Here is a 12,505-nt window from a genome sequence, read left to right on the forward strand (position 1 = left end):
TTTTCAACAAATGGTGCTGGCACAACTGGTTGTTAGCATGTAGAAGAATGCTAATTGATCCATTCCTATCTCTTTGTACTAAGGTCAAATCTAAGTGGATCAAGGAACTCCACATAGAACCAGAGACAGTGAAATTTAATAAGGATTCTTAATCGCTTCAGCCTCCCTTATAGCTCACTTATAGTTGGGGGGGGGGAAGATGGCTAATAAGACAAGAGGGATGTAGATCTGCTCAGATGTAATTCTTTGGGGGTGATTCCAGTCTTTGTTGTCAGCAGTCTGCAAAACACCAAACACAAATCAGAAGAAACTACAGAGCTCTATAAACTGGCACAAGACCAGTGAAGCAACGAGAAATAGCCAGAACACCTCCAGAAGTTCTTTGGTGCATGTCTCTCTGTGAAGTCACAACAAATGAAGACCAGCAAAGACAGCAAGAGAGCATCATCCACTGTGTGGTAGGTTATACTTCTATACCTTCTAACATCAAGAGTCTCCTTAAGCCTCAGTTCCAGCAAAACAGTGCATGCCCTTTTGCCAGAGAGCTTCCAGAGAAACACCATTTGTCTGTTCTCAGGAAAGCATTCTTTTAAGGGTTTGCTTCAACCAAACATATTCTCATGTACCTGCCCCAGCAAAACACCCTCCCACAAGACAGTTTCCAGAAAAACATCACATGCCACAACCGAGTCTCCAATGAAACCAGAAATTCCCACTTCACCAGGAGGTAAAGTACAGTGTTGAAGGATTCTTGAAAACTAGCAATGAGGGAGCCCATATAATTGGTTCCCCTCCCCCTGAGTTCCATTTATTTGAAATAAAATTTTCTCTCATGCACAGGGCAAACAAAGATAAATGTGGACACATTTAATAATTAATATGCTATGGACTCATTGGCCAGTGCTAGGGAAAAAAATAGAGCAAGCTGACAGAGAGAAGTAGGGGGTAATGAATGCATGTGTGTGGTAAATTGCAAAGTAGGTCTCTCTGGTGAACAATTTCACTCCAAATCTAAATAATGTGTAGAGGGGAAAGGCTGATAGCAGACACAGAAAGACAAAAGACTGCACAGAGCATTGGTACAAACATGAATTACATCAGCCTCAAGAAGGCATTCTGGCAGCAATAAGTATATTTAAAATTAAAATTAAAATACATATACTATTGCCCCATCATCTCACTTCAAGGGCCTTGTCCCATGAAGAAAATGCACCAAATAGGCTAATACATTTATTATGTGATTACATCATCAGTAAAAACATCCAACATGGACATGTTTTTACTAGCAGTTTAGAAACAAAATGATTACCTATTTGCCAAATTAGTAATATGCTATTCCAAAAAATCAAACCTATTCAAAAACAGTAACCATAACTATAAATACTTACATGAAAATCATTCAAGGATTACTCATCAGTGAGAAGAGGAGAAGATACAGAAAACTAATCATGTTATCACCTATTTTGAAAATAAGCAGGCACAGGCTAAATACTTGCAAATGAAAACATACATAAAATAAGTGTGAACATATCTGTATAATTTTATGTTCATTGAGTAGAGAGATAGGTAGGTAGGTAGATAGGTAGGGAGATAAATGCATAGACATCTTGATGGATTCTTGGGTTATAAAGAGCAGAAGGGCAGCTTTTAACAGGATCTCAAAATATGCTCATTTTATTCACCTGTTTGATTGTTTACATGTAAGAGCACACACAAATAGCACAGCAACATTCTGCTGTTATTTCCTGTTCCTCTCTCTCAGTGGCCAGAAACAATTGTAGAAATTAGATATTAGTGTATTTCATTGAAATATTGAAGATAATATACTTGAAATCACGGAAGCCATAATTATTGTAGGATATATAATTTTGATAACATTAAAATAATATATTAAATTAAAATAACATATTCGATCAATTCTGTTACAACTTCTTGGCACTAAATATATGAAAAAGTGCTAACCAAAATGTAAAATAAATGGAAATTATATCAGAGATAAAAATGCCCAAGTTCAACCTATTATTACTATATATTTCTCTAGTTAGTTGTACTCTACTTGAAACAGCACTTAATTATGAAATTATCAGGATATCTTATGATAGTAATGAAACTAATTGTAGGACCATAACAAGTGTTTACTTTGCTATAATATAATATAACCATATATATATATATATATATATATATAAGCATAGTGATTCTGATATATATGATTATAATAAATGTATTTATTTTAAACTATTTGAGAGATTTTTACCCCATCCTTAGCACTATAAAAATAAATGAATGACAAGCAGTGGGTAGCTTCTGCATAGAAAACATTGACTCAATCTTACACATTGTCCTTCGCTTTACAACTAAGAAGTGAAGTTCTTCACACTATAACTCAGTGTTAAATGAGAATACATTATTTTTCAGAGCTAGGGTTTAAAATGAAGTAATATAAATAGCTTGGGTTTTATGGTTGTATTAGAGAGATTTTTAAAGAAAATATTCAGTTTCATTTAATTTTATTATACTTTTTATAAGTCTTCTGTGTTTAGGAATTATACAAGGTTTAATTTTTTTTTTCTTATTCCCTCATGAGCAGCTCCTCATTAAATTAGATCTGACAATTGAGCCAGCATTTTACATCTTAAATTATATGCTATCTTCACTTCTTGGTACATAGCAGATTCTTATTTTTTCTTTAATAAGATTTTGAAATTTAATGTAGTATTACTTATAAAACTATAGAACCAATATGCATAATTTTTCAAGTTAAAATTCATTAGTTAAACTCATCTACTTATGGAATTTTTTCTATAGGTGTTTCTTTACCTTTCATACATCTGAATTTAACTTTGTAAAGCTAGTTTGAATAATTGTATGCAGTGTTAATAAATCCAATTGAATCTTTTAAAATATTCATTCTAGTTATTTTAAACAAATTGCTTTGATAAGTGAGGGCTGACTGTGGCTGACCTAACACACTGCAGTAAGCTTGAGCTATGTTTCCTTCTGAACTTTTCTGGGGTTGGTACTATAATGGTTTATTGAAGACAGGCTGCCTGTCGTGGAGGGTAGCTGTCCGGCACAGAGCACTTGTTCATTAATTGTATGACCCTCACAATTCAGTGTTCATTTCTCATCGAAACATTCAGGAAAATATGAATAGAATTTTTTTTTCAGTGAGGAGCATCACCTAGGGCAAAACAGAGGTTCTGAGCAAGCTCCCATTACAAGGATTGAATAGACACAAATTTTCTTGTTAGTTGCTACTCCATATAGTAGATCAAGGAACAAGGGGACTTTTTTCTAAAGTGTCACTCTGCTTCCAATATACTCTTACTTTCTAGGTAGAGGTTATTTTGCCTTGTTGCTCTCATTTTTTCATCCTTCTGACACCTCAAGAGACTCCAGGATTTATTTTACTTCCTGTTTTCTGTATCCTCATTATGGGTTCTATATTCCAGGTATAATATTCTAAACATTCCTAAATGAATATCACAGAGTGAAATCTCTTTCTTAATCTCAATGTGTTACTACTGAGCTACAACTTAGTCCCAACAACTGTTTTGTTTTCTGGTCGTGACCATTTTCATTTTACTTATGGCTAAAAAACAGATAAATTGTTTTAGAAAATAAGTTTCCTTAAATCTACCCATTGGCTTTTGATCACTAACAATAGTGGCTGGAATTTCCACAGATCCCTGTGTCACACTCCTGGGGGCAGTGAACCTGTGTCTTCTAACCTTCTCTCTTAATATTTGGCATTACCCTGTCTCATCTTTCTTGGTGAACGTTGATGATCCTAAAAAGTTCTGGTTTTTGAAAGTCTTAGTTCTGTTTACAATGCTGGGCCCTTCAGAGTTTGTTGGATATTCTCACTCCAAGTATCTCTTTTGCCTTTAGGTCCATGTTTGAAGGGAAGCAAGTTGTTAGTCAATGTTTATATATCCTTTACCCTAATCCCTTTTCTCCATATGATTAATGTTCACATATTATATGCTTGCTTAGTTTTTGTAGTATGTTTCATACCATTGAATTTGCAGGTGACACAGTTAAAAATAATAGATGATCTCCTCAAAATTGTGTGCAATGGATGCCATCAAATTCAGGTACAAAAAGAACTAATGTCCTGTAAAATGTGGGCAACTGACATTCTATGAAGAAAGTGTAAGTGCAATAATTTAATTGGAAAATCCCATTTTAAGAATTTACCACCTTCACTCATAATATACTTTCTGTAAGTCTAGTCTTCATTGATGGAATTGTATATAAGTTCAATAATTTCAATTGTGGGTATGTTGAACAGTTGACTTACAAAATTCTAGAAAAATTCTAACTGCTGGCATTGACAAGTTATTTTCATGCATCCCAGGTCTATGAGTCCCTGTTTCTGTAGACGTTTGTTTGTTTGTTTGTTTGTTTATTATTAAATAATTTAGCTTCTCTATTTCTTACTTTTCCCATTTGTAGAATAGTTCTTTTCAATGTGATTATGAACATACATTAAATAATGTACACAGAAGTAAATAACAAGTAAACAGGAAATTACTGTAATTATGACACTAATATTTACAATAGAACATAAAATATATATTACTATTCAAAGATGCCATAGCAGATAAAAGAGAGAATAAGAAACTGGTTGGAACTACCTCTTAGAATTCTCACATTCATTTCATTATTGTATACTATTATATGAGAAAATCTTTATACAGATATCAATATCTTAGGTTAGAGGGCATACATGATGCTGAACTCTCCCAACCACAAAACATACAAAACTGAGTCTACTCTTGCTCTCATCGCCACTATAGAATAGAGAAAGCTGACTTCATTGGGAAATTGCAACAACTATTTGGATGAAGACAACTATGCATTATATTTGTGGGACAGCTGTGTATTTTTCTTTTCCGTTTTTTGAATAGACATTTTCTTTATTTACATTTCAAATGCTATCCCGAAAGTTCCATATACCCTCCCCATGCCCTGCTCCCCTACCTACCCACTCCACTTCTTGGCCCTGGTGTTTCCCTGTACTGGGGTATATAAAGTTTGCAATATCAAGGGGCCTCTCTCCAATGATGGCCAACTAGGCCACCTTCTGCTACATATGCAGTTAGAGACGTGAGCTCTGGGGTTACTGGTTAATGCATATTGTTGTTCCACCTATAGGGTTGCAGACCCTTCCTTGGGTGCTTTCTCTAGCTTCTCCATTGGGGGTCCTGTGTTCCATCCTATAGATGACTGTGAGCATCCACTTCTGTATTGCCAGGCACTGGCATGGTACTGGTACAGAGAGACAGGTTGATCAATGGAATAGAATTGAAGACCCAGAAATGAATCCACATACCTATGGTCACTTTGATCTTTGACAAGGGAGCTAAAACCATCCAGTGGAAAAAAGACAGCATTTTCTACAAATGGTGCTGGCACAACTGGCGGTTAACATGTAGAAGAATGCGAATTGATCCATTCTTATCTCCTTGTACAAAGCTCAAGTCTAAGTGTATCAAAGACCTCCACATAAAACCAGAGACACTGAAATTAATAGAGGAGAAAGTGGGGAAAAGCCTCAAAGATATGGGCACAGGGGAAAATTCGTAAACAGAACAGCAATGGCTTGTGCTGTAAGATCAAGAATTGACAAATGGGAGCTCATAAAATTGCAAAGCTTCTGTAAGGCAAAAGACACTATCAATAAGACATATAAGGCCACCAACAGATTGGGAAAGGATTTTTACCAATCCTAAATCTGATAGGGGACTAATATCCAATATATACAAAGAGGTCAAGAGGCTGGACTCCAGAAATTCAAATAACCCCATTAAAAATGGAGTTCAGAGCTAAACAAAGAATTCTCAACTGAGAAATACCAAATGGCTGAGAAGCACCTGAAAAAATGTTTCTAGTGGACATAAGGGTTTAATGTCTGAAATAATGTAGTTAAAATCATAATTGCATTTTTTTCCAGAGAAAATAGAATAACCTTGTTATGAATATAATATCCCTAGGCTGAAGACTAAAGAGTATTTTCCTTACTTGATAAATTATCAGGAGAGAGTGATTTTTACAGCAGGACTTTAAAAAATATACTGATTTTCTGCTTGAACTTGATTAGATGTTTAACATTTTATCCTCAGAATCCTTAATTTGTGGTCAGGTGACAGCATTCAATATATCAAAGATCTATGTCACTTAATTTTTACAAGGACCTACTGATTCCATATACCAAAAGACTTTATAACAGGATAAAGTGATAGTTGCAAAATCTTAATACAAGTAGGGAAATATCAATAATGTTTAATTCAGTTTTCTCTATGACGTTCACCTGCCATTTTGTCTGCAGCTGTTGATTTTCATTTCCACTCCTGTTTTCTTTGTTAGTCATTTATGTTTTCAGTGTTTGTCTACTTTTTATTATCTAACTTCCCCAATCCATCCCTTGCCTCTGCAGCCATCTGTGATTCATCAGTAAGTTCATTACCAAAGTGACCAGTAAATCGTCAGCAACTGAGTTGCTCCTCAGATTAAGGTGACTCTCCCTGATGATAGAGTAGGCATTCTATTGAATCTTGACATATTCACATTCCATGGTGCTCTAACCCATAAACTTCTTTGCATTTCACAAAAGTTGTGTTAGTCATTGTGTCCTGAATTGACTTTACTTTCTAATACAATATGTAGAATCCAGTAAATTATAATTCAGGATAACTACACTGTAAGGAAATATATATTCTAAAAGCAGAGCAAGAAGGAAGCTATTCATTTTTGATGTTGCTCACATTGACTGATCAATATTTCTTAGGCCATTGACTACTTCTATATTTTTCATGCGTAAAAAATTAGTGAATTTCCTTGCTCTTGTTAAAAAGTAGGTCTTGAGTCTATCTAACCTTCAACCTCAAAGAACTCATTTAGAAAATTGAATCAAAATATTTACTATTAGAAATCACAAGAAAGCTTAAGGCGCTTGCACCAACAATGACTTGTAAGTATCAATATGTGCTTTCATTAAATTATTTCAACAAACTAACATTACTTTTTTCTTGTTTTTCTATAAAATTATGGACAAAATCCATAAGGAGTAGTTTCTCATTCAAAACTAAATTAAGGTGATCCCCAACTACTGAGTATATATATTCCCTTTCAGTACATATGATTTTAAATCAGTTCTGATGTTTTTCTTAGATATTTTATAAGATCTTTTTCTATAGATAATCTATGGGAGTTTAAGAGTTGATGAGCACCTAATTCACCCTATCTATATACACTGTTATTACAGATTAAATTATCTACATCTTTAATTGTAGGTGGTTTCTTTCCAGTACCTAGGAAGTTGCAAGCCTGCTCTCTCTGTGATCAACTGATGAGTACTTAGGGAATTGAAACTAATTTTAACATTAGCCTAGCAAAATGTAATTAGGATAGCTAATCTGCTGAAAAATACACCCAGCACATTCCCTATTTTATGTACTGCCATCCTAATGAAAGTAGCTTGTGTGTGAAATGCAAGGATTTGAAGGGTGTTTGCGAGCTTTTTATTTAATACTATTTTTCCTAAATTTACTCCGAACTTGTTAGTAAAAGGATGGGGAAGGAATACTCTCTATTATTTTGGTCATGAAATACATTCTTAAGAAAAAATTTTTAATGCAAATGTTCATTTTTTCTAGAATTAAAAAAATCTAGGCTTCAGTTGATTTTTCTACACTGCTCTCTGTGTGTATATGTCTGTGTGTGTGTATGTGTGTGTGTATGTGCATATATGTCCACATGCATTCTTTGTGAAAACCATGAGTAGCTTGTACTTATTATTTGAGAATTCTCCTCCTTGGGTTTAGCGTGGATAATTGACCTTGACTTTCCATTCCTTTGCTTTCTCATTCCATCCTTTTCTTATCTTTTAGAATAGATATATTGAATTTAGGATTTGGCAAAAAGAACATTTTACTATGTTGTCTAAATAATTTGTAAATTGACTTTTATATGTAAATTTTATATTTACATCCTAGCAATCAGTCACAGCAGAGTGACAGATATGTATGTGGGGGCTTTTTTTTTGATTTATCTATGGCAATGAATGTCAGACTTCAATTTTTAAACTTGCCTTACTAACACTGACATCTAAAATAATAAATATTTCTTTTGATTTTTGTTTTATAGACAGGGTGTTAACAGTGTAGCCCAGGCTAGTCTAGAACCACAATCCTAAAACTATTCTAGTGTTCTAGCCTAAAACTAGTGGCCTCCTTCTGCCTCTCAGGTGCTAGCATTACAGATACTACTCCTGTCACAGACATGTTCTAATCCATGTATAATTTTGTGATATACACTGTTTATTTACTTGACTTTTATGTCAGCTGAGAATGGGCATTTTTGTAGATACATGATTCTATAAGTAAACAGGAAACATTAGTACCTGACTTAAAAAAAATCCCAAGTTTTATTGAAGAAATTCCAGTTATAGTTGACTCGTTTCTTTGTTTAACCAGTGAATCTGGCTTTCCAAAGCTGTGGATTACACATGTTTTCTTTGCCTAGAATTATTATTTCATTATAAATTAAATTGTGCTCATGTAGCTATAAAATCTAGGAGAACTTTTAAGAGATGGATTTGAAGGTCTCTGTAGTTGATGTTATTTGAGGTCTTTGAAAGGTGATCAAGGCTTGTTTTTCTGCACAACTGCTGAATAGAGTTCAGGAAAAACACATAAAAAAGAACATAGAAGTTCAATAGACACTGACACACAATATTATTAATCCAGTAAAATCCTTTAGGTCATCTTGAGCCTAAAGGAAACATTTGGAATTGTGCTGCTCATTGTCAGAATACATCAGAGTTCATTTCAATGCAAACAATATAAGTCTCTAAGTTTTACTTTCATTATTTTATCAAAATTATTGTAATGTTTCTAAACTTGAAGCTACTGATGTATTTTGTCAGTTTATAAGTTTTGTGTAACCTATAACAAATAGAAATGCTAATATATATATACAAAGTCAATAAAATTAGTTATGTAAGGTATAATGTTATATTTCTGAAAATAGAATTTAATGAGAAAGGAAATAGTCTTGAGATAGTTTCCTTATTTTACTTCAAGCATTATTGCTAATAAACTGTTTTTATTTTTGTTTTGGTGTGTGAGAAAAAGAGAATGGAAAGGTGACAACTTTAGAATGTTTTGCTCCTGCATTTATTATATCAGAACACAAAGTAATTACAAAGTTTACATTTTAGTGTAGTAGAAGTGTAGAGAAAAGAAAATAATGTCATTAATGTTTTATATACTTGTGTATTTTTATATTATAATTGATACAATTGTTTTAGTAAAAGGTAATATATTGTTATGTTATTGTTATTTTACAATTTTCAAAATTGTATAAATATCGCATTTATGTATCTCTTAAGAATTAAGTATCTCCAGGTCCAACCATTTGCCTAGGAATTTCATAAATTCATTGTTTTTAATAGCTGAGTAGTACTCCATTGTGTAAATGTACCATAATTTCTGTATCCATTCCTCTGTTGAGAAACATCTGGGTTCTTTCCAGCTTCTGGCTATTATAAATAAGGCTGCTCTGAACAGAGTGGAGCATGTGTCCTTCTTACCAGTTGGAACATCTTCTGGATATATGCCCAGGAGAGATATTGCGGGATCCTCCAGTAGTACCATGTCCAATTTTCTGAGAAACCGCCAGATGGATTTCCAGAGTGGTTGTACAAGCTTGCAATCCCACCAACAATGGAGGAGTGTTCCTCTTTCTCCACCCAGATATAGCTGTCTCTAGTGAGACTATGCCGGGGCCTAGCAAACACATGTGGATGCTCACAGTCAGCTATTGGATGGATCATAGGGCTCCCAATGGAGGAGCTAGAGAAAGTACCCAAGGAGCTAAAGGGATCTACAACCCTATAGATGGAACAACATGATGTACTAACCAGTACCCCGGAGCTCTTGTCTCTAGCTGCATATGTATCGAAAGATGGCCTAGTCGGCCATCACTGGAAAGAGAGGCCCATTGGACTTGCAAACTTTATATGCCCCAGTACAGGGGAATGCCAGGGCCAAAGGGTGGGAGTGGGTGGGCAGGGGGATGGGGTGGTAGGGTATGGGGGACTTTTGGGATAGCATTGGAAATGTAAATGAGGAAAATACCTAAGTAAAAAACGAATGAAGTATCTCCTAAGTACTTTTAGTGAAGTGTTTCACACGTGCATGTGACTAGGAATACAACTTACTTAGCAGATGTTAGAAAAGGCACAGGGGTTGTGATCCGATTACAAACCTGAAACTGAATCTCTTTGTTATTATCTTTCTCGAACACCATGTATGGATGTATGATCTCCATCAGGTCTACACCTGTGAATCTGTTTTTGCAGCCAAAACAGTAAGGTATGCATTGCCAAAGAGAGTTTCCCTGGGATCTCCTCAGGCCTGGTTCTTATATCCTTTGTAGCGCCAGACAAGTGATTCTGCACTTGTTGTCATTATTAATTCCTTCTGCCACTTGGGGATAGAATCTCACATAAATAATGTTATTTACTGTGTACTGTATAGATCTGGTTTGTTTCATGCTCTATAATTATTTTTTGATTCATCCATTTAGTACAGAGTATCACTATACTATGACTGTTTCTTACCAAATTGTACCCTACTGTACGATTGTGCATTTACTTCATGTATGCTTGAATGGCATTCAGATATATGTTACTATAAATAAAAATACTTTTATCATTCCCGTCATAAACAAAAATAACCAGTCTGTCACTTTATAGATGCTTAGTAACTGCATTCTGTTAGAGAAGTCCTCGGGAGTAAAGGAGTTAGGTCACGTTTTAAGAAATGGTCAGTGTACTTTCCAAATGAGCCAAACTATTTTCATTCTCACGAGCTGTATGTGCCATGCTGATTACTCTGTCCCCATCACACTGGCAGTACTATAGTTCTGGTCGGTCAGGAGCAAGGAAGGGGGAGCAGTGTAGACATCCCTATGTCTTTTCTTGTGTCTCCTTAATATCCATTGCCTGTCAGTCTAGCTGCCCTGCACTTATTTGCTTCTAGCATTTTCTCTGGTTTACATTTACTCAGATAATTTTCCTGTATTGTTTACATGGTTTTTACATGTTGTTTATATGTTGTTTATATGTTGTCCTGGGTGCAGGTGTCCCTGATCTTTGTAGTCATTAAAATTCATTTTCATTTTTCTCACTCTATTGCTCCCTGTTTCTTGACTGGGATTGAATGCAACTCAACTGATTTCCATACAGTGGCCTGTGTGGATGAGGATGGGGGAGCCGGTGGAGGTGGGGAGAGGAAGTTCCTTGAAGAATGAGATTCTCTTATTTATTTCAATAACCATATATAATTGACAACTGAAATTCAACTTAAGTATAATATATTCTCTTAGTTTATTCATTTTGCAGCATACGATGTCTTCTCAATGGTTATGTAATATTGTTGCATTAGCCTTCATCTTAGTTACTGAGATTGCTCATATTACTTCTGGCAAAGCAGGCAGATTGGATATATTTCTAATGAAAAGCATGGGGCATATTTATCAATGTCAGAAGTCAGGTTTAAGAGGAGGGAACATGGCCTTCAGATTCAGCTTCCATGAAGGTACATTCTTAGGATTTAGAGTCTGGGAGGTCGAGGCAGAAGAACTATGAGACTGGGTTACATAGTGAAGTCAAGGCCAATCCATGAGAGAAAGGGGGACCTCTCAACAAACCAAACCAGGAATAAAGAAGAAGAGTTGATAAGATTTCAATAAGCTTATAACACAGGGAAATGGTTATGATACATATATCATATATGTAAGGCAGAGTCAGTTATCTACGCAAATGAGAGGCAGAGAACCCAGTAACTGCTTAAATGAAACTTGTATGAGCTAGAAATTTCAATCTGATTTGGGTACCCTTGAGTGTCACTAGTATTGATTTCATATTGGGGGGTGCAAAACAGCCAGAGTCTGACATCAGAACAACACAGAATGGGCATGCTCGCTCAGAAAACCTTTGTCCCTGTGATCTCTTTGATCTGGGCCTCAGAGAGCAGTTACTCTTCTAGGGAAACCCCTTCATAGATAAAAGCAAGGATTTGTCTCCTAGGTGACTGTAAATCTCACTGAGTTGCAATCAACCAGTCTTGACAAGCACACTCAAACCTCATAGGGAATCCTTGGACCACTTCAGGTTTTATGTGGCTGTGACTAATCATTGGTGAAGCATATAACTGAAGGGTAGTACTATTCTTATAAGTTGTCATTTTGAAATAATAGCATTTAGAAGTTAGAAACTGTAGACTTAAAAATGACCAGAATATAAACTTAGACTTTTTTTTTTTTTTTTTTTTTTTTTTTTTTTTTTTTTTTTAGTAGTTCAATGATATTTCTAGTTACACTGAATTACCCTGCAGATCTTACACTTCAGTTCAGGCCCAGGACTCAGCATGGAAAGGAAACAAAGGCCTGAACACTCTTCTGAAGAGGTTGTTTATTTTTAACCCGCAGG

The 12,505-nt window shown here is 35.0% G+C and overlaps 1 protein-coding gene across 2 annotated transcripts in view; it reads left to right on the forward strand.

Annotated features, from left to right (window-relative positions):
• Naaladl2 (N-acetylated alpha-linked acidic dipeptidase like 2) overlaps positions 1-12,505 on the forward strand; it is a 1,298,244-nt gene that overhangs the window by 193,688 nt on the left and 1,092,051 nt on the right. Inside the window, exon 2 of one of the 2 annotated variants that reach the window (XM_085836001.1) lies at positions 279-458. The exons of the other annotated variant lie outside the window; for it this stretch is intronic. The gene's annotated coding sequence lies outside the window, so the exon portion shown is untranslated. The remainder of the gene's footprint in view (positions 1-278; positions 459-12,505) is intronic. 2 annotated transcript variants of the gene reach the window in all.

Source organism: Mus caroli, unplaced genomic scaffold, assembly GCF_978045245.1.
Source record: "Mus caroli unplaced genomic scaffold, Mus_caroli_1 scaffold_3, whole genome shotgun sequence".
In the NCBI taxonomy this organism is placed as follows: Eukaryota; Metazoa; Chordata; class Mammalia; order Rodentia; family Muridae; genus Mus; species Mus caroli.